The 23,259-nt window shown below is 32.6% G+C and overlaps 1 protein-coding gene across 6 annotated transcripts in view; it reads right to left on the minus strand.

Moving 5' to 3' along the window:
• TBC1D5 (TBC1 domain family member 5) overlaps positions 1-23,259 on the minus strand; it is a 529,649-nt gene that overhangs the window by 458,075 nt on the left and 48,315 nt on the right. For all 6 annotated transcript variants that reach the window (XM_020289588.2, XM_076005553.1, XM_020289677.2 and 3 more), the window contains exon 2: positions 15,685-15,745. The gene's annotated coding sequence lies outside the window, so the exon portion shown is untranslated. The remainder of the gene's footprint in view (positions 1-15,684; positions 15,746-23,259) is intronic.

The raw sequence follows: 23,259 nt of genomic DNA on the forward strand, positions 1-23,259 counted from the left end.
TAGGCTAGGTTTTTCATCTAGGTTTATGGAAGAATAGCCCCACCCTTAGTTTTTCCTAGAGTCTTGCTATATTACCCAGGTTGTGCTGTGGGACAATTGTAGCTCACTTCACCCTAGAATGCCTGGGCTCAAGAGATCCTTCCCACCTCAGCCTCCTTAGTAGCTACTAAGACTATAAGTATGTGCCACCACACCCAGGTAATTTTTAAAAATTTTTTGTGGAGACAGGGTCTTACTACATTGCCCAGGCTAATCTCGAACTCCTGAACTTAAGTGATCCTCCCACCTCAGCTTCCCAAAGTGCTCAGATTACAGGCATGAATCACAGTGCCTGTACTGAAAAACCCTTTTAATAACTGATTGGTATGAATTTTTTCAAACACTTAAGAAACATCACTGAAGCTCTTTCTAGGAATATTTTATTTGTATTTTAAGTAAGATAAAAGCAATTAATAAAACCACAAAACAATTGACCTTTAAACAGTTGTTCATTCACTAAAACCTTGATCTTTGTGTTATATTCTATTAAAAGTAAAAACATTCTACATATGATTTCATGATACCTGTAATCTGATAAAGGCATTTCACTGAAAAAGCTACATGTATCTTAAATCTCCCACATGATTCAGAGCACAAAGAAATGTGTATGAGCAGGGAAAGGAGGAAATAAAAGGCATTTTAGGCACATGGTGAGAGAGGGAAGGCAGAGACAGAGTATTTCAATAAACGATTACATAACTTAATACCTGCTTAGATTTTTAAAATTCTAGTTTCATTTTTTTCTACTGTTTGACTTGATGCTTTATGCTATAGACTGTATTTGAATTATTAGTATCCCATAAGAACCAGAAATCCAAGCTCCACTAACTCTCTTGAGGTGTATAATAAGCTATATAAGATTACTAAAATCATAAATAATTATGTTTACTCTAGTCTGTTAAACTCCCTAAAAGATGAAATTTTACTGACATATCTAATAATACTGTTTCATAAGCTTTTACTAGTTTTCAATCTGATAAAGTTAGAAGAGAAATCTCCTGGTCAATACAAATTCTACCAAAGGCAATATGCAGAGGTTTCAGACTGGCATCCACAGGCCACATGCAGTGGGCAAACAATTCATCATGAATAAATAGTCAAAATATTAAAAAACTGGACATTTCATGAAAAATCTGTATTTTTAACTTCTCCCCCACCCCCAAAAAAAGTATCACGAGAGTCACAATTCTGGGACACTTCTGACAAAGCTCTCCAGTTGCCCAGCTTCCCACTAATTCTTCTCCCCGCTTTCTGTGGCTTACCAAGTCCATTAGGACTAGGGTTGGTAACCCCTGATTAAAGTGTATAGGCACTCAGATCTTGATTCAAATCCCAACCCTACCCCCCACCCAAGCTGCATAACCCAGGGCAAGTAGTTTGATTTCTTTAAGATTCAATATCTCCATCATGACAAGATAATAATCATTTTTTCCAGAGGTTAAAAGTGAAATAATATATATATCAAACATAAAATGTTCAGTAATTGATAGTTATTATTATACTACTACTTGGATTGAAACTCCTAAATCCCATTAACTAAGATTTACTATAAAGACAAAAGTCTCCCTCCTTCTATAGACTCTTAAAAAAAATTAAATCACTATTGCCTTATTACTCCATAAAGCTCCTTTGTAAAATAAGGATACAAACTACGAACACTATAATAGGATTGTTGTATTAAAATAAGTTAATACACGTAAAATGCTTAGAGAAAAGAGTACATGGCACATACTAACATCTAAAAAAGAGTTGTTATTACTAACAGTAGCGGTAGTAGCTGTTCCCAGAGGACTGGCACACATGAGCTTTAATAAATGTTTGATGAGGAGAAGCAAGTCAGTGAGTGAAAATGCAACTGAATGAATACAAGAATGCTTATCAAGATTATTTCCTTGTATAGAATTGTAAGATCTTCCTCCCCCTATTTTTACGTTAAAGTTGAAAATCTCAGTAGAAACAATGTCACTCTGAACATACAGAAATAAACCTAATGTTCTGGGTTTCAATACAAATAATTATTAAACTCTAACAGAAGCAAAAGAGTTAATTCCAAGCATAAAGCATGCACATTATATAATGTTCTTAATTTATTTTCCAAGAGTTTTAAAGTAGCCTTGTTTCCAGACCACTAAAACCAGACCAGTCTAGGCTACGCTTTCTTTCCAATTCTTTTCTGCCTCTCAAAGAATCTTAGCAGCTGAGTTTAGGACCCATGCAAAAAGAGACCTCACTACCTTTTAGGGCCACTAGTTCCAAAACCTCAGGCATCAAAAACAAATGAAGAAAAAAGTCTGGTCTAGCAGCTACAGTGGTTCTCTATCAAAAGGTACCAAAAAGATGATTTAATCTTTATCATCTCAGTTGAAGTAGTTTTTAATTAGTCTGGGAATAATAAAGAAGCTCAATTCTTCAAGTATTTAATTTAACAAAAGATAAAGAGAGTCTCTCCTGGCTAAAGTGGCATGCATATTCCAGATTGCAGGCCATGTCACAGAAATCCTTTCACAGCACTCAACAATGAGAAAAAGCAACAAAATTGACTTAAAAAGAGTAATTTCCTTTCCAACCTAAATAAACTTTACACAAACTTGCCTTTGATAATCGACTAAACAAGCTGCACCACCAGCATCAAGGGAGGGTGTGCAGATATCTAGCAGGTGCTGCAGTTTATCACAAAACCGTCTAAAATAATTGGAAGTGACAACCAGCACTACCACAAATGATTTATTAGTCTTTCACTCAGCTTTTCAGCTTCCTCAGGGCCAGAATAAATAATTTACCAACTCTGTATCTTCCAATCATTAATTCTTCCCTATGCATCCAAACTACATTTAACTCTGCTAGGTTCAGTGGAGTAAAACACAATAGGAATATTTTTTCCAAATATAGAATTATCTGACCATATGTAAAGGCAAATTTGTCAAACAAGATGTACAATCCAGATGCAGAAGAAGTTAAGGGCTCAAAGTCAGCGACTGCAGTCAAGTTTGAGGGTGTTCATGGAATAAATTAAGTGAACAGGAAACAAAAGCAAAGCCTAGCAAAGTGCTTCTCTTATAAATGAGAGAAGATTCCAATGACTCTGTGAACAGCAACCCAAAGGGGCAACCTAAGCACACTGCCTGAGAAAGACTTTAAATCTCAAGCACCACCATCTTACAGTAACCAATTCATTGACTATCTCCCTGAGAATTCTCCCACAAATTATAGAAAATATTTAGTCCCCACTCAAAAAAGGGTAGGAACTTTTAAAACATAAGGAATTTTTTTCATGCAAAGCAGAGTTAATACAGAAAAAGACAAGGCATCTTCTTTAAAATATTTTAATAACTATTTTGAATGGGTTTGAATTGCAAACTCTTGTGAATTCAGAAATAAATGTAAAAATCAAAGAAAAGCTTCCCCCCAAATCTGATGATGTTAAAAGGTATGTCTATTAATTATGTAGAAAAAACACACAGAAAGCAAAAAAAAAAAATCACATCCTAAATCCATTTTTGATGTAAGCTAGTCTTGTCTCATTAAATCAGCATCTATGATTAAAACACAGATCATTTTTGGTACATAATGTATTGCATTGTTAGAGCAGCATCTGTTTACTGCACAGCATACATATTTTTCAGCTTTCTAAAGCTACTGATATACAAGAAATGATCCAGACGTAGCAATTCACTCAATCTTTTATTTCAAGAAGAAATATTTTCAGTGAAAGGGTTAATAATATTAATTGTCTAATATTTGGCATTCTACATGGCAGCTTCAAGCTGCTGGGCACATAGTCAAAAAATTTCATAAATTGACACTTTCTCTTTAATAGTTTGAGAGAGCACCACAATACCAATCCTAAGTGTATAACAGAAGTTTAAATATACTTTTAAGTATATGATGTCTACAAACATGATTTCTTCAAAAATATAAAAAGCATTAAAATCAAATTAGCTAGGTTAATGAAAATTATAATATAAATTTGAACTTAAAGAATGCAATTTAGATTATAAAATTTTTAAATAATCTCTTTAAAACATTCCAAAATGTTCACAAAATAAGAGTGCATCTTTTTAATAATCAATGTTTCACTGTTATTAACTAAAAGAATTATATTACTATCTGGGCCCATATCATTCATATTAAGCAAAACCATGTCTTATTTACACAACAGACCCAGCACACATGCTGCAGTGGCAAAATAAACCCCAAATAGCATAGGTCCTAGCCACCCACAGGTTAAAATAAAACAAAATGCAAAAACTTGGAAAAAAATATATATATATATATATTTTTAAAGGGCATCTTTTTCAAACACACACAAAATGTAGAGATTTTATATTTTTTTATACTGGGAAGGAAGGAGAATTGGGAGGACATTTTTTTAAAAAGAACAGCTATCAAGGTTGTCTGCAGGCTTCTTTGCCATGAATGGAAACAGTGGATTGGCTTGTAAAAACAGGAAATTCAGCAAGAGAAAGCAACTCACTGCTCTATTGACACCAAATTGCCTGATAATGTTGCCTAATGCCAGAACCTAGATACAACACTGTAAGAGTTGATAGATAGCAGCTTGTCTCCTGTGCTGAAAACAGTGAGCCCGGCAGGGCCTCATGAGTATCTGTGGAAAAGATCTATACAAAGTACCCTGACTCTTAAATATCTGTAAAAAGAGAAACAGATACACAAATTGTGGTAATGAAGTTGTCCTATCATGAAATATTACAAAACAGTTAAAGTGAATCAACCAAGTATACAAAGAGTAGCAGATAATAGTTCAGGAATAATACTGGGTTAAAAGTAAAATTAAAAAAAAAAAAAAACTAACTCCATAAAAACAAATAGAATATTTCAGTTAGGTATATAAATGGACACATATGGACACAATGTAAATGGACACATAATGTATATTCATATTAAAGGAAGGAAGGAGGTAAACCAATTACAGTCTGGTGGCTATCTCTGGAAAGGAAGGACTTTAACAATACAAATTCTGCGTGATAAATACAGATAAATACAACGCTGCCTGCTCCATTATCCTGTGTACTTTCTAAAATTTTAAAAATCAAAGCCATGACTTAAATAATTTTCTTCTGAAAAAATTAAAAAGATTTTACAACATCCTCACTTGAAACATGAGGGTCTACCTTCATAAAAATCATTGGTTTGGCTTGTTCCCATATTCTAAAAATTAAAAATTTCAATCAAATTAAAAATGCTATCTTCTTTCCACAAACTATTTGATTGAGTAACAATTTCAAATCAAGTTCTCAGGAGACCCCATGCTTTTATTTCAAAATTGAACTGAAGGATTTCACCACGTAGACCTCCTGAATGAAATTAAAAACATTCTCATCTAGGGCTTTTAAAAAAGTAGTTCTATCATTTGCTGAGAACAAACAGGGTTAAGAGCCTGACTCCCAATATCTCAGCTCTAACTTCCCTAGGGGAACCTGTCACTTAAATTAGTAAGTATACTCTTTTCCATTTTCTTTGTTGTGAGGTATTAAACTTCTATTTGTTTTTAAAAAAAATCCTAGGAAGACTTTGGACATATCTAATGAAAACTTAAAGAAATTCAGTACCACAAGGACAGGTTTTTCTCATTATGTATTATACTTTTTTGCAGCCAAATTTCCTTTAAGTTCAATCCCATTTCTTTATAGGTCTTTGGAAATGTGACAGGCCATCTATAACTACATAGAAACAAGATGCCTCCCCTTTACAATTACATTTATATACAAAAACAAAAGTTTCATATACTTTTTGTCACCATGAAGAAAATATGAAAGATACTGTTAATTTCCACAAAAACTAATAACTATTCTTTCAAAGTAGCAACTATTTGATTTAAAGAATTACTGGCTTGTTAGCCTAAACAACAAATCATATTCAACTTATATTGATGTTTTTCTATCTGAAGTGTGTCATGCAGTATTGTAATTTATCTCATAAATCTACTAGAGTGTGATCAAATCCTATCAACTCTGATTGGCATAAATTTGAAACAATGAAGCAATCACATCTGTTAAGCAGTTTTAGCTTCCCAGACAACATTTTAAAAGTTTATACAATAACATAATTATACTTTTTTCTCCATAAGACCTTCCTGCACTTGATTTGAGCTTTTCATAAAGTTTTTTGTGTACACTTGGTTCAATGTAACCTAATATAGAAAGTAGGATATAAAATAAAGGACATTGAAGAAGTGGAGTTGATGGTGTGATGGAGATGGTGTAAGTGGTACACTCAAGAAAATATTTTATTGTTGTTGTTGTTGTTGTTGTTGTTGTTTTTGAGACAGAGTCTCACTTTGTTGCCCAGGCTAGAGAGAGTGCCATGGCATCAGCCTAGCTCACAGCAACCTCACACTCCTGAGCTCAGGCAATCCTGCTGCCTCAGCCTCCCAAGTAGCTGGGACTACAGGCATGCACCACTATGCCCGGCTAGTTTTTTCTATATATATTAGTTGGCCGATTAATTTCTTTCTATTTATAGTGGAGACGGGGTCTGGCTCTTGCTCAGGCTGGTTTCAAACTCCTGACCTCGAGCAATCCGCCCGCCTCGGCCTCCCAGAGTGCTAGGATTACAGGCGTGAGTCACTGCGCCCGGCCTCAAGAAAATTTAGAGAAAACTCTAAATGAAATACATGGTCTCAAGATAGGGAAAAATGAGTTAACTTGAATGGAAAATATAGTATATACCTAACTTTATCCTAAAACTACTCTTGAAAATATATGAATACTGAATTTAAATAAAAATACATGGGCATAGAACAAAGAATTCAAACCATGTTTTACAAAGCAAAATATTAGTATACAGCAAAAATTCATTACCAAATGTTTCTGGTGTAAAATCTCTATAATTTTTTAAACTTGAATGATTTTATGAAAACATTATAATAGTATGTATATGAATAAGTAAAAATGCAACATGCCAAAAGTAATTCTATGCAATTTCAAGAACATTTCTAATAAGTAAGCAGACTCAAGCATAAAAATGACCAGGCCTTATAAATACTTGGTCTATAGCTAAAAAGAGAGATAAATATGAAAAATAAAATTTAGAATGCTGTTAAGTAATTTTAAGTTATCAACGCTTACTGCCTTTGTATATATATCATGCCTAAGATATGACTGAAGAAGATGTGAACATTCGATTAATACTAAAGATAGCTAAACTACTATAAACCTCATCTGGGCTATTCATCAGTAATCAATCATATACAATTTTGAGAAATTTCTTATCCTATTGAACCTTATACACTGCAGCCTCGAACTCCTGGGCTCAAGCGATCCTCCCACCTCAGCCTCTCAAGAAACTGGGATTATACGCACAAGGCACTCTGCCTAGCTATCTATACCTTCCACTCTTTGCATGCATACAGCTTCTTAAGAGAAGATAACTTCTCAAAAGTGAGTATCTCTCCAACTACTCTGCATACCAATCAGAGTCTTGTATGTACTTAATACACATTTGCTGATTCACCTATTAAACATATATGAAAGCTGAAGTCATGAGTAAAATAGTTTAAATTAAGCCAATTTTATTTCCTACAATTAAAGTTAAAAATCAATAAAACAAAACAAAATATTATGATCAAAGGAAAACTTCCAAAAGTAGGCAACAGATAATTATGATGGTGAAGTTTCAACTGAAGAGAGTGACAAAGACCTTTAACAAAATCTTGTGCTTAATTTAGATGTTTTCCTTTTGTTTGTGGATATGACATGTTCTCACAGAACAAAAAGATCAAATTTTCTTAGAATTTTTAATTTTACTATTTGGAATGATTGGAATGCTACGCAAATGGAAGAAGACAGACTTTTTCTCCATTCTTTCCCCTTTTCTAGAATTCTGTTGTACTTTCCTTAATACATAAAACTATCTGCTAGCTATCTTTTTTCTAATATCTTATACTTCAATTCCTAATTAAATGCATCAAGAAAGATGCTCCTTTACATTTCAACTCTAATGTCTACTTTGTAATTTAGCTTCAATATTAAGACATTTCTTTGATTACCCCAGGACAATAATAATATTAACATTTTACTGAAATCAATAAATCTACACTAAGTTTTTTTAACCTATCAAAGACTAATTGAAACAGAATTAAAATAAGAAATAATTTCACTCCTTCTGACAAAACTGTACTGTTGCTAACTATTATCTACCTCATTTCTGCATTTTGCTTATGTTTTCAATCATTTAAGAAAGACTATGTTTTGTACATGGACACTGGTAAAAATAAGATAATTTCTGTTCTTATAATAAGCAATAAACTAATAATTATTATGTACCATAATAAGTGCTATAACAAGGTATGTAGGAGGTAAGGTGAAATTACTTTCAGGGAAGTATGAGGAAGAATCAGGGAAAGCTTTAAAGAGCTGCATCTTGCAAAATGAGTAAGCTAGGAAAAAAAGTAAGGAGTGAACAGTACACAAGACGACTGGTTCAACAATCACAGATTAACCACATGAGCTTATTCATCCTCCCTCCCAAAGCCCTACTAAAATGTCAGTTAATAATGTTTTAAAAAGTACATTTCACAAGGTAAAAAATAGGGGGTAATGGTGACAAAAGGAGGAAAGACATCACAAATCTTTGGAAAATAGATGAATAACTTATCAAAAGAAGTTACTCATAACAGAACATATCATAAAAGACACTGAGGAGAAGCAAATCTTTTGCCCACAGTTAGGCAATGACTCAGCCTCACAAATTCCACTTCTACTATCCTGGTGGTTAACTAGAGAACTGAAGGAAAAAGAAGGGGAAGAAAGTAATTCAGATAATATCCCTAAACTGAAGGACATTTGCTTTTGGAATGAAAAGGCTCTGAAGAGCAGTCAAAACAATTAATAAATCCATTCCAGGACACATCCTCATAAAATTTCAGAGATAAAAAAGATTGTAAAAGCTTCCAAAATGACAAAAATAGGTCATATGTAGTGAAAAAGAAAATAAAGTGACAAAAAAAAGTAGCCACAGACTTCTCAGTAACACTGAATGCTGTGAAACAAAGACTTCAATATTTTAAAAAAAAAGTTATCTGCAGCCTAGAATTCTATACCCAATCCAACCATTAATCAAGTCTGAGAGTAAAATAAAGACATTTCAACCTTTCCTAGGAACTATTTCAATATAATGAGGAAGTTAAAGAAAACAAATGATGAACTGGGATCCACAGATAAGAATACAGCAAAGCTATCCAATCTCTGAGGAGAATGCTAAAATGTGGGACAGTATGGTTACAATCTAACCCACAAATCCTACCATGCTGCCAAGGCATGTATACGTTAAATCTCTAGTACCTAAAATTGCAATGAAGTCCACACCCTCGTGAAATAGAAAACAGAGAAAGGAATGAATAAAGAAATGTAATGCAAGTTATAGGGATGTTGTAGAATAGATTATTGGAGACAGTAACAGACGAAAACTCAGAACTAGGCAATATAAAAGTAATTTTCATAAGTAATTTTAACAATGCCTTTATTATCATTATTGTAAAAAAATGAAGCTTTCATATTTAGGATGGCAATCATGAAATATTTTTAAATAATTGTTGTTAATTAATAAAATGTAACGAGATACACTAATTTAAATTTTAAGTTTGTTGGTAACAGAAGTCTTTTTGTTTGGTGGGTTTTTTTTTTTTTTCATCACCACAGCTAGATTGCAATGGTACTACCATGTTCACTCCTGCCTTAAACTCATGGGCTCAAGTGATCCTCCCGCCTTGGGTTCCCAGAGTGTTAGAATTACAGGTGTAAGCCATGATACTTGGCCAGAGAAGTCTCCAATATCCTCTGTTACATATATGCAATGTGTTGTTCATCTTTCAATAACTGTACTACTGAACTGAAAACTTTTCAACTAAATATATAGTTGGACATGCTATAAATCAAGAAGTGGAAAAAATGTGTGAAATAAATTACACAAAAATATTGAGACAATTTATATTACTTAAGTTTCCTTTCCACAGTGAATTCCCCTAAAGTATGAGATTCTTCATGTAACATTTTATAAAAACTTGTTGATATATTTATACACTGAAGTATTACTGATTTATCTTTGAATGGAGTTTAACATTCATATCTAATGAGTAGACATTCAGATGATGTGTGGTAGGTACTTGGGACAATTTGTTGTCCAGGAATGTCCCCTGCATTGTAGAATATCTAGTATCCATGATTCCCATCCATTAAATGCCAAAACACCCTCACAATCATTGTGACAAGTCAAAACACCCTCTAAAAATGTCCAAGATTCCCTTATGGGGCACCACCATCTTCATTTGAAAACCATTACTCTGTAAGTTTTACAGTAAGAAAAAGCATGCTAGGAAACATGGAAACAATAGGAAAAAGTATTTCAAAAAAAAGAATGAAGGAAACACTTTTATCAGTTATACTAGAATTTATAACTCACCAATTTTATGCTCTTCTAAATGTCGCTTCTTCAGCCTATATTTTTTGGTACTGTTTACTGAGGGTGACTTAAAGAGATTTGCTAATGTATATTCTCTTTTAATCATTTTTTTTTTTTGAGCCAGATTCTCGCTCTGTCACTCCAAGTAGAGTGCAGTGATGTCATCATATTAATAGCTTCCTTTCAACCTCAAATTTCTGGGCTTGAGCAATGCTCCTGCCTTAGCCTTTCAAGTAGCTGGGACTACAGGTGCAGGCCACCACACTCAGCTAATTTTTCTATTTTTGGTAGAGGCAGGGTCTCTCTCTTTGCTCAGGCTGGTCTCAAACTCCTGACATCAAGTGATCCTCCTGCCTCAGCCTCCCAAAGTGCTAGAATTACAGGCATGCAACACAGCATTCGGCCTTAATCATTTTTAATAGAAAGTTTTCCTATATGACTTTGTTAATACTTCAACTTTTATTTAGACAGCCAAATTAAAGTCAAATATAGGATCTAATCACAGATTGCAGATTTATAAGCATGCTATGCTTATATAACTTGTGTGATTTTATTTTGTTTTTGTTGTTGTTTCTATGTTGTTTGGTTTTTACTGTTTCAGTGAACAATATCAATACTAAGGTAGTCAATATTGAGACTTTGCATTCAGTCATCATAGTAGTATTAAAGATTCCTGCATGTTGGTATTATATACTGGCCTAAGAAATCCCTGAAGTATAACAAGGTCCTGTTTTATTTTGCAAACTCTAAATTTAATAAGGTTCTACTTTACCAGTCCAGAATTCAAATACACATTTATGCCAAATTTTGAAACCGCATGGGAGGTAAGGGGAAAGATACTTGAAACAATTCCATGAGAACAACCTTGGTTGCTCTGCTGAAACATCAATACAGGTACCTAAACCATTTCACATGCTATCCACAAAATGGATGAGGTATGAAAGAAATCTTGTGTTTAATGTGACCTTTGGCTGTACCTTTACTTGTCATAATTATAAAGAAGCTACTCTCAGAGCCAACATATAAGCCATATTATTACTCTTACAAGTGTAGTAGTTAAGTATTTCAGGAAGTGCTTTCTACTGTGACAAACTTCAGGGAGAATATGTGGATACCTCTTTCCTTTGTTACCATGCATAATAGGCCTTTCTGAACAACAACAAAAAAGTTCTGATATTATACATATGAATGAATAAGATTTATTACATAAGAATTTTTTAACTTTTTAAGGCACATTCAAATACAAATATGCTACGATGATAGTTACCTAGTTCAACTTAACAAGTCATGTATGCTCTAAACACAAAAAGCCATAAATTAAAAATGTTTTAATCTAATTATGACTTTAATAATGTAACTTGCCATGTCAGATAAAAATACATCAGGAAAAAATTAAAAAGAAAATTCTATCAAAATGCAAAATTTTAAGCTACTCTCATCAACAGATTTCTATCTTTCCACACAGAATTTCAGGAAACACAGTTGTTTCCAAAGATGTTTTGGCAAAACTGCCAGCTTTATCAACATATGTGACATGTAACATGGCTTTTAAAGAAAAAAAAAAAAAGACCACTAGCTCATCCAAGATGAAATTAAAAATTCTGAAGGTACAACAAATAAGATTACCTTTCAGTACAATGTCAAACATACTATTAATTAGAAGATTTACAAGGCAAAACAAACACAAAAACCCCTGTAATGTTTGATACAAAGAAAACTTTAGAACTATCCACTGAACTATGACCAAATTTCATACTTAACTTTCTGCTCTCAATAGTAATACCCTTTTACTTTCACCTTGAAAATACGTGTCAAAAGCTATAAAACATCAGAGTTACCATTTACTAAAGTCATACACAAAAACACATAAATGCTGCCCATAATAGAAGTCAGTTTTATAATAAAAGAAAACATTCTTAAAGGTATTGCATGTGAATTAAGATTCCTGTTAAATATACACTATGCAAGACTATTAAGAATTGCCCAATAGGAAGTTGTGATATTACCATAGTTTCCATTTGGCCAGGAAGGTCAGTTTGCACCTCCTATCCTTACATATTACAGTATAACCTTTTACTCTCAAAACTACCCTGGATTAGAAGATAAATTATATGGTCTTCCTAGCTAGTATAGTGTTTCATATTACTAAATCACATTTCTAGGATTTTATGATGTAACATTAATTATTTAGTTGAAAAATCTTTCTAACTTAAAAATTCTGAGTGTTTGTACAGCAGCCTGCCAGTCATACACATACAGTTACTTATGGCACTCATACCAACATCCCCCAAACTCTTCTGCTTTCTAATTCATGTGTTCTTTGATGTGCTTTGTGTATTAAAAACTCAGGTTGGAGGCTTCCCTCTGTCTTCAGACACCAAACAGGATTAGAAAGATCCTTTCCCCTTAACCTCACACTAATTCATAACATCTTTCCTTATTCTTCAAGGATCCCCAGAATCTTTTAAATAATGACCATTAACTGTTTAAAATTATAATTGGTTACTTTCTTGTCCTTTTTATGCACATGTTAAAATGCTTAACTTTGTATTAAAGACTATATGTAGGCTTATACATAATAGTATGCTTGTGGTCAATTCTATAAAAGCTTAGGCATCAGGCACTTAGTCATTCTTTTAATAATATGTATGTGTCTGACCATGATAATAACATCACTACCTAACAGAGGCCTGGAAATGGCCTTGGGCTTAAGATTCAAAAGATCTGATCTGAGTGTTGGACATCCACAAGGCAAATACACAATACCCCCAAGGCACAAATTCTTCTTCCACATGTAATTTTGCTCAAGGACACAGGATTATAAAAAAAATCAAATCACAATATTCAAGCAGCTCAAGTACTTGCTTGCTGTTTGAGAAAGATGACTAAATGTAACACAAAGTGAACATATGTTGCAAGTTAAACTTATCAAGGTAGAAATAAATAACTACATTCTCTTTAAAAAAATTTAAAGCTTTAGTTAAAAACTACATTATACCATCCATGCACACAAAACTGTAATGGGATATGAAGAAAAGCCATTGAGTTAGACTAAATGAATCCTGATCCCTAGCATCACCACTTATCCTCAGCTGTGTGGCAATGAGCAAGTTACTTAACATCTTGAAGTCTCTGTTTCTTCATTCCAAAAATGAAGATAACAGTACTTATCTCACAATGAACATCAACAAAAAATAATCCATGTAAAAGATATAAGCACTAAGCCTATACATAATAAGAACTCAATATGCCAGCATGAATACCTCTTTTAAAAGATAAGTCTCAAAAAGTTATCTCATGTCAGGAGAAAATTTAATATGCCTGCATACATGTCCACATATATGTGTGTCTTCCAAGGAAAGATCACTTGGATGACACAGCTAGTACTTCCAAAATATATGTTATTTGTTAATAATGCAGGGTGCATAGATTATCATGGCAGCTAATATACATATTATTCAACATTGTAGAAGGAAGCTTTTTGTTTTGTTTGTTTTTTTTTCAAAAGAAGACTATAGTGGCATACTGAAGTACATTTAAAAATAAAATTCCGTATCTAATAGTATCTGTGGCTGTTTATCTCCAGAACAGAAAAGTCACAGATATGTATGATACACACATTTCTAAATCCATGTACATAAATCAAAGGAAAACACTTCTTTTAAGGCAAGCATATGAAGATACTAAAGCAACATTCTAATTAAATATTCATATATTCAATATTTCAAAATAAGAAATTTAGATATATATGCATAATTTACAATTTTATAGTGAAACCTGTCTACAGAGGCCATTTTCACCATATTTCAATAGAATCTCAACTTGAAATGTACAATGCAGCTTCTCTCTGAAGTGTTAAAACTGTAAAGTACATAGTAATGCATGCAAGCACACACAAAATAAAGACAATGTTGTGTACATGGCACTCTTTCACCCACTTTAACCTATTCATTAAACCCATTCAATCAGACAGCCCTAATAATTGCACTATGTTATGAAATAGAGTCAAAAGAAAGAAAAAATGATCTTATTTGGTTAAAAATAGAAACTTTACATAAAAGAATTATTAGCTAAAGTCAAAGAAACTTTATCTCATGTTTATAAAGATCTTTGTCCATTGTAGTTCATTAAAACAAAATGATATAAAGCTTTCCATAAGAGATATGATATGAAACAAATATTTCATTATGAGTGATATAAAAATCTATATAAACATCATGCTGTTTTCCAAATACACATATAATGGGGATTTAAAAGAATAAAGACTACATTAGTAATATTTATATCTCAGGGATCCAAATCTAAGTTGGACTTCCTTTCTCTGAACTTTATCCTAAAAATATTCCAGTGGCAAAACAGATTTGCCATTCAAATAAAATAACCAGATCTATTATTTATTCTAAAGCAAGTAAGAAATACAGACCTGCCCTTTAGAGATACAACGGATAATGTAAACTGAGATTTACATGTTCAATCACTATTTACAAATGATAGGCTATATCATGAATTTGTAAGTGGGCTCTACAATGAGTATGCACATAACACACAAACATTCTATCACTGGTAACTCTACATAGGTAAATTTAAAACTAAACAATGCATAACTAAAATTTTATCTCTACTGTAAATTACAAAAAAAAAAAAAAAAAAACTATGGGCATTGCAATGAATATACTTTTGCCTTAGAGCTAATACTTTAATTTTCAAGAACCACAAAGAAAAAAATCAAAACTAGTCAGTAACAATGCAGCCTCTAAAAGCAATAAACTCAAAATTAAGTTATAAATAATTGAAAGCATGTCATGAAGATGTATTAATAATTCATCAGATAAATAATTTACTAAATAATCAAATAAATAAATAATGAAATACATAAATAAATCAGCAAATAAATAATTCTGCAAAATAACCCAAACAATAAGTCACCCAAACATACCACAACCTACAAAACTACAATGATTTTCCGGATTCTGATAGCTTTAAATAAGCAAATTTACACAAACTAGATCAATCCTTGTTAGAATTAGAAATATTTTTCAATGCTATTGGTAAAATCCTCATCTCAATACATAAGAACACATTTTGAAATTCTCAAAAATTATTAACGTGATTATAATATAGCCTCCTCTATATTTTACATATAATACCTTTGCCTAACATATTTTTCCTCAAACAAATGGACACTTATATTCTTAACTTATACCTCTTTTTCAAAGAAATACTTACAATATTATGGTGGTTTGGCCTTTCTGACAGTTTTCCTATCTTAACCAAGTCTTGAAATTTTCTGCAAGGGGAGAACATGAAGAATAACCTTAATTATTATAAATAGCAATTTATGTCATCAGTGAACATTGTTTTACAATTTTAAAAATAATGATGGGAGGTGGTCATTATTAGTTGCAAGCCATGTCAAATTTTTAGAAGTCTTTAGTGGACTAAGTTCAACCCAGCAGAGTCCAACTTTATCTATTAGAGCTGACACACAAGCTGTTACAACTGGCTGGCTTTCAGAGATGAAGACAAAAACTTCAAAGGACAAAGTGATTGGCTGACATCTAATGCTATCTTCAATTTGGGAAGCTAAAAGTCCTTGAAAGAATGCAAGATCACTTAACTGTTCAAATTTGAACCAAGTCACAATCTAATCAGAGCACCAGAAAGGGTCAAAACATAATCGACCTCATAAATCAGTCTTCATTTAACATTTATTTAAAGTTTTTATCTACCCACAGTATAGCATTCTTGATATCCATAAATAGTAGATCCCAAACTATGACGGCCTTTCTCATAGAAATAAGAATTTTGTGATAGGTTTTTGACACAATAAAGGGAATAAATTCAAACAATACAACATTCAAAGAAAAAGAAACTAACATTAATCAAAATATTCTATATAATTTACCTTAATGAATTCTCACAACACCTTTCAAGTTAGGTAACATTTTACCTATTTTGCAATGAAGGAAACTGAGGTTCGGTAAAACTATGTATACTACATTCAGTGCCCAAAAGGCAGGGAAGACTCAAACTTTGTTTACACATCTTCAGTGTGAAGATTCAATGAACTATATACAGCCCCTAAGCTCAGCCCAACCTAAAAAACTACAGAAAATGTTAAAACATAGTATACTGGTTAGAGCAATGGTTCTCAATTGGGGTGATTTTGTTCCCCAAGGGACATCTGGTAAGGTCTACAGACATTTTTGGTGGTTGTGACTGGGAAGTATTACTGGAATCTAGTGGGCAGAGGTCAGGGATGCTACTAAACACCCTGTAATACAATGCACATGACAGTATCCCCCAACAAAGAATTATCTGGTCCAAAGTGCTACTAGTGATGAGGGTGGGAAACCGTGAGTTACAGTAAAAAGATTTTTAGTATTGTATGGTTTTCCTATTATCAAATAATATATTTTGTTCAGAGATGTAGAGTCTTTTCTCTATGTATAACATATATAGTGAAATTCCTGGGGGAAAAATATGTTTCCTTGGGAGAATAGGTATATGGGAACTCTTTGCATTTTCTGCACAATTTTTCTATAAACCTAAAACTGCACAAATAGTAATTATTTTTTTTTCTTTCCCTTTTAACTTTTGTTTCTAGAATATTATGGGGGTACAAACATTTTGGTTGATTTTTAAATGTGTATTCTTCACTTATTTATCCAAAGCTTTGACCAACTTTCTTGATTAGAATAAATATTAAAAAACAGTAAATCTATTTTCATAAAAATATTTTTTTTAAATTTCATATATCTAAATTTTTCAAAGTTAATATGAGAGCATTAAAAGTTACATTTATGAACTGATCCCATCAAAGTGACTAGCTAAGATATTTAATAATATTAAAGATTCATAAGGCTGGAAGGGATTATTGTGATACAATATAAGATATAATCCTCAGTGTTTTGTTTTTTGCTTAAAAGCTATCAAGTGTTCCCTGAAATATTTGTTATAATTATTAAAAGCACCTGAGAACAAAATTCATCAATACAACCAAATAGTTCCAGAATTTATGTATTTTTTATATCATTTTAAGTGTTTATCTTTCAACACCAATTAATTTCTCTCCAGTGTCAACATGGATTTCAGTTTTCCACATGGATCTACAGTCTACCATGACACAACGCATATTTCCTTATATTGGACTGATTACATTACTACATGGAGCCTTTAAACAATGATTTTTTTTTATAAGCTAGGATTAGGTCACACCCCTCCCAAACCAAAAACAATAATCAAACAATGACAACAAGAGAGAGGGGGAAGAGGGAATAAACTTATTTCCCCCATGTAAATATCCAGCAGTAAGTAGACAATCAAAGGCTAATATGGCAGCTCCAAGTATAGGGGCCCAAGTTCCTTCTATCTTTTTGCTCTCCCATATACTGTTTCTATTTAAAGTTGCCTCCTATTCCAAGAAAGCTATAGGAATTCTGGCTAATACATTCAACATTGCAGGCAACAGGAACAAGAAAGAAGGAAGAAAGGTCTTCCCTGTTCCCATCTTTCACAGTATATTTCAGCTAATATCTCATAAACCATAACAGTCCATTATTCACACTTAACCACTTGGAAAACTAGGAAATATAGTCTACAACACTACCAAAATAGTACTACGGAACACAGAACAAATTTTGTGAGGCAAATCAAAAGAGGCAGGCCACAGTAGAGGTTACAAGTCCTCAAAGAAAATGAAAGATTTAATCAAAGATTTTCATTACAGAGGTTTACTGCAATTATATTTATATTAATAAAAATGAAGGAAAACTTAAATGTTTACTAGAGGAATGGTTACATAAATTTGGGGATAATCTCAGAATACAATGCTATGTAGTCATTAAATATCACTCCTAAGAGTTTTACTGATATGAAAAAAATGTTCATAATATTAAACAATAAAAGGATATAAAACATTTCATATATAGTAACCCATTGATATCGTCTGAATGTTTGTCCCCTCCAAATTTTATGTTGAAATTTGATCCTGTTTTGGATGTAGGGCTTGGTGAGAGGTGTTTGAGTCATAGGGGGCAAATCCCTCATCAATGGCTTGGTGCCCTCCCTATTATAATGAGTGAGTTCTCACTTTATTGGTTCAGGCTAGAGCTGACTGTTTAAAAGAACCTGCCACCACCTCCTCCCCTTCTTGCTCCCTCTCTCACCATATGACCTGTGCACTCCCATTTCACCTTCCACCTTGACTGGAAGCTCCCTGAAGCCCTAACCAGAAGGAGATTCTGACAAAATGCTTTTTATACAGTCTGCAGAACTGTGAGCCAAAAAAAATCTCTTCTTTATAAATTACCCAGCCTTGGGTATTTCCTTTGTAGTAAGACAAACAGACTAACATACTCTGGTTTTATATAAATATACATGTAAATACACTATAGTGTATATAGGTTATTAAGTATGAAATGTCCGATTTCCTTAAGTACTCAGTTGATATCTCTGACATTTCACTTTGATGCTTCTTGTTTTATGTTTATTGTAAAGGTACATCCTCAGTCTTTCAAATGCACATTTTGGCTTGTGATTATCTTTCAAATGTTTTTTAGAGCAATTTTTGTGACACCATGGATAAGTAAAAAATTCAAGTTATTTTTTAATATGAGTTCCATCATGGAACCAATGCAATGCAGAAAGCTCAAAATATCAACAAGTGTTTGGGAAAGATGTGGCCAATGAACACATGGTACATGGATGGTTTGAGAAGCTCCATTTTGGTGATTTTAATCTTGAAAATGGGCCACGTGGGCAACCTGACACTAAGTTGGATAATGACAAGATGAAAGCTGTAGTGGAAGCAAATCCATGTCAACCTACATGTGAATTAGCAGAAAGGTTTGACCTCACTATTCCAACAACATGGGACCACTGGAAACAAATTGGCAAGGTAAAGAAGCTGGGCAGATGGATTCCACATGAATTAAATGAGCGTCAGAAGAGAAATCGTCTCAAAGCTTGACTTCCTTTGCTGTCACAAAGGCCCATCATATAGTAATATCTAGACAGAGAAACTGAGACCATATACAATTTAAGAGAATTAAATTAACTAAAATAGTGATTTAGCTCCTGGTATTAAGAACTGTAACTAAATTTTATTCTATTCATACATTTCATTACTTTCAAACTTTTCTACAATGAACACATACTATGCTTATAATTATGTTTCTCTTTAGTTGGTAGTAAGAAGCCAACTTCCCTGTGTCCAACTTGTATTCGACTTACCCACATTCACATATAACGTTTCTCAGCTTTGCACAAGTCACTCCTAACCAGATGCTACATCCATCATCCCTAACAATTTACCCCGACACACTGATTACTTTGCTCATCTCACTCTGTGGAACTAATCATTTGTCCTTCATACTTCAACAATCCTTCCATTTTCTATATTTCTCAGTTTACTTTTTTTAAAATTTTGCCCTGCTATACATTTTTCTGGTGACTTGTATAACGAACACATTGATCAGAAATTATATCCTTCTTTTATTTTTATAATTATCTCAATTGTCTTGAATTTTCCAGAGTTATTACAGGGTATATACACAATTTTTATTAATATACAGGTATTAATTCTACTGTCTGAAAGTCTCATAATTACCAGTAACAGAGTCTCAAATTTTTGAATACTTCAAAGTTCTCCACATTTTTTAGAGAGATCCACTTTCCAAAACCCCCATTATCACCACATAAAAAAAATGGAAAAATAAGAGAAAATGCAAGCAATTAATTGTGTTTAAAACTACTAACAAGTACATGGGGTTGATCAAAATATCAAAGAAACAAAAAAGTAGAATACATGGTCCCAGTCTTCTAGAAATTGGAAAGTAAGAGACACACACACAAGTTGAGAAAGAAAGAGAAAAATGAATTAGAAATTTATAACAAAATATAATACAAGGCAAATGTATAATCCAGACAATATGTACTACAAAAAATTCAGAAGATAAAACGTCACAGCAGGCAGGGATATTCAGAGAAGGCTCCTTGGCTGAGACCAAAATCATATAGGGCTAGAACAGCAGTTGTCAACTATGGCAGATACTGCCCCCAGGGGACATTTGTTAATGTATGGAGAAACTTTAGGCTGTCACAAATGAGAGATATTATTTGCATCTAGAGGGTAGAGGCCAGAGATGCTGCTAATCATCTTAAAATGCACAGGACAGTCTCCTGACATAAATCAATTATTTAGCCCAAAATGTCAACAGTGCTAGAAGAACCAGTGAGAGTTAAAAAGAAGAGAAAGCATTTAAACACGAAGGAATGAGGAGTAAACAGTGGCTACAATGATGTCTTTAATATATACGTAACCTTAATATTTGTATCCCCATAATATGCTGAAATAAAAATAAATAAATAAATAAATAAATAAATAAATTATAACATGGCTAATCAAAGAACAGTGGGAAAAAAAGCTAGAAAGAATAACGAGGAGTTGACTGTAATGGTTTGTACAAAAAATCTGACACACCAAAGAAAAAAGGAAAAATAATTATATAACAAAATTATAAGAGAACTAAGGCATAAAATAGTCATACTTGATAAGACTAAATTGTAGATAGATAGGGACACTGCTTTCCAGCAGTATGGAAAACTATTAGATGCACCTTTAAAACCTAGGAGGGAATCTTTATACTATTAGATACACCTTTAAAACTTAGGAGGGAAATCTGTTTTAATTAGCTGCTTAGCTAGCAAGAAAGTACAGTATCCACATAAGTTATATACAAATGAAAGCTCAGAAACCAGCTCTCATCCTGAGTGTATATGCCTAACATTGGCGAAATAAGATTGTAAGGAATCTATCAAAAGGAAACACCTATGTAAAGTTAGTATGCCAAAAGGCTACATCACATTAACAGCAAATGGGTACCACAAACATCTCCCTCTGCTACCCCTTTATAGTCACAGCCTTTATTCCTAACCCTTGGAAACTACTGATTTGTATTCCATCTCTATAATTTTGTCATTTTGAGAATGTTTTATCAATCCTTCTGACATTGTAACCATAAAGTGGCCTCCACAGAGGTTCTCAGACGAAATTCGCACTACTTGTAAAATCCAATAAATCTTATACAAAGATGTCGTTTAAAGTGTTCTTAAATGAAAGAAAATAACTTCAATTCAGGCCTCAAAGAATGACACCTTTCCACAAAACACTACTCAAGTAAAAAATAAATAAATAAACAAACAAACATATAAGGAATACCAGACACAATGAATGAGAGCCAACACAAACAAGAGACATCAGAATTAGACTACAGAAAATCAAGACTGTTTCAAGCAATAAAAAGGCTATCTAGATGACTTACTCATATTTTAGACCAGTGCTACTCAAAATGCAGTCTTCAGATCAGCGTTCATCAACAAACTGATTTTACTGGTCTGTGATGAATTAAAGACAGAAACTTTAATAAAAACATCAGTAAAAATTTTAATTCAGTGTAAAATTTAAGAGTTGATACAAATCAACTCTTTCAAATAGAGAAAACTAGTGAACAGAAAAAGATGTTTTAAAATCTATCTAAAATGTAGCCCAGAGACACAGAAAGAAACTAGGTAAGAGCAGTTAAGAAACCTAAAGAACAGAACGAGCAAGGTCTAAACAAAATAACTTCTGAAAATATGTAATGAAAAACCATTTTTTAAATTGACAATCCATTGGAGAGAAAACTTTTGTAAAATGCAATAAAAGTTATTTTTTTAAAAAAATCATATGCTTAATAGACATTGTGGTAATGTCAAGTTGCTATAGAAGTTTGTAAATGCATACACTGAATTTCTGTCTTTAATTCATTACAGACCAGTAAAATCAGTTTGCAGAGAAGCACTGATCTGAAGATCACACTTTGAGTAGCGCTGGCCTAAAATACAAATAAATCAGGAGCATAAAAGGATATAAAAAAGAAAATACACAGAATATTCAAATAAATAATGTTTGAAAATTTTCCAGACTAATCAAAGATACAGATGGAAGGTCAGAGATGCAATCTTTAGTAAAGAGGCAACATATAGTAAAGAGAGTTGAATATGCGGGTAATTTCTCATCACTTTAAAGGCTAAATCCACCACAATTACAACACAATCCCAGACCAGCATTTCCTACCTTTTTTTTAAACTAAGAAATAGCACTGGATGTACTCTAAATAAACATTAACAGAGACAAGTGGACTTAGTAAAGAAAGTTATTAGAGAACAAATTTCAGAAGCTAAAGATTTCCTCTCCCAGTAGAAATATCCTATCCCTGCTGCCAAAATTGTGTTTAGCTTAATAAATTAGAGGATTTTTTTTAAAGTGTAACTTTATGGAATAAAAAAAATTACAATCTTATATTAGCAGAGGCTGCATATATTTTCAATTATATTGAAATGAACAGGATTCCAATTTCCATTAACTGTCCTCCTCAATGTGAGGTGAGCTACATAATACTTTGGCATACTTTACCTGTCAAATCCCCCAAGCACAAAAGATTCTTTTACTTTTACATGCAGTTCATTTAAAAGACCCTGCTCAGACTTATAGTAGAAATCAAATTTAAATTCAAACCTACTTAGTAAAACAGAAATTACAGCATCATATCTCCTAAGAAAGAATCATAATAATATCTGTATAAATGTTTGGTCGTTTTTCAATTATTTGACATGTATCTAATTGAAGCATCACAATAACCCCATGGGATCCTGGTTTATAGAACAGATATAATAATGACTAAAAGCTTAGAAAATGAAAGAACATAGTGAACAGCATCAAAAAATACACAAGATATGTAAATTGAATGTAACAATGTA

The sequence above is a fragment of the Microcebus murinus genome, chromosome 1 (assembly GCF_040939455.1).
Source record: "Microcebus murinus isolate Inina chromosome 1, M.murinus_Inina_mat1.0, whole genome shotgun sequence".
In the NCBI taxonomy this organism is placed as follows: Eukaryota; Metazoa; Chordata; class Mammalia; order Primates; family Cheirogaleidae; genus Microcebus; species Microcebus murinus.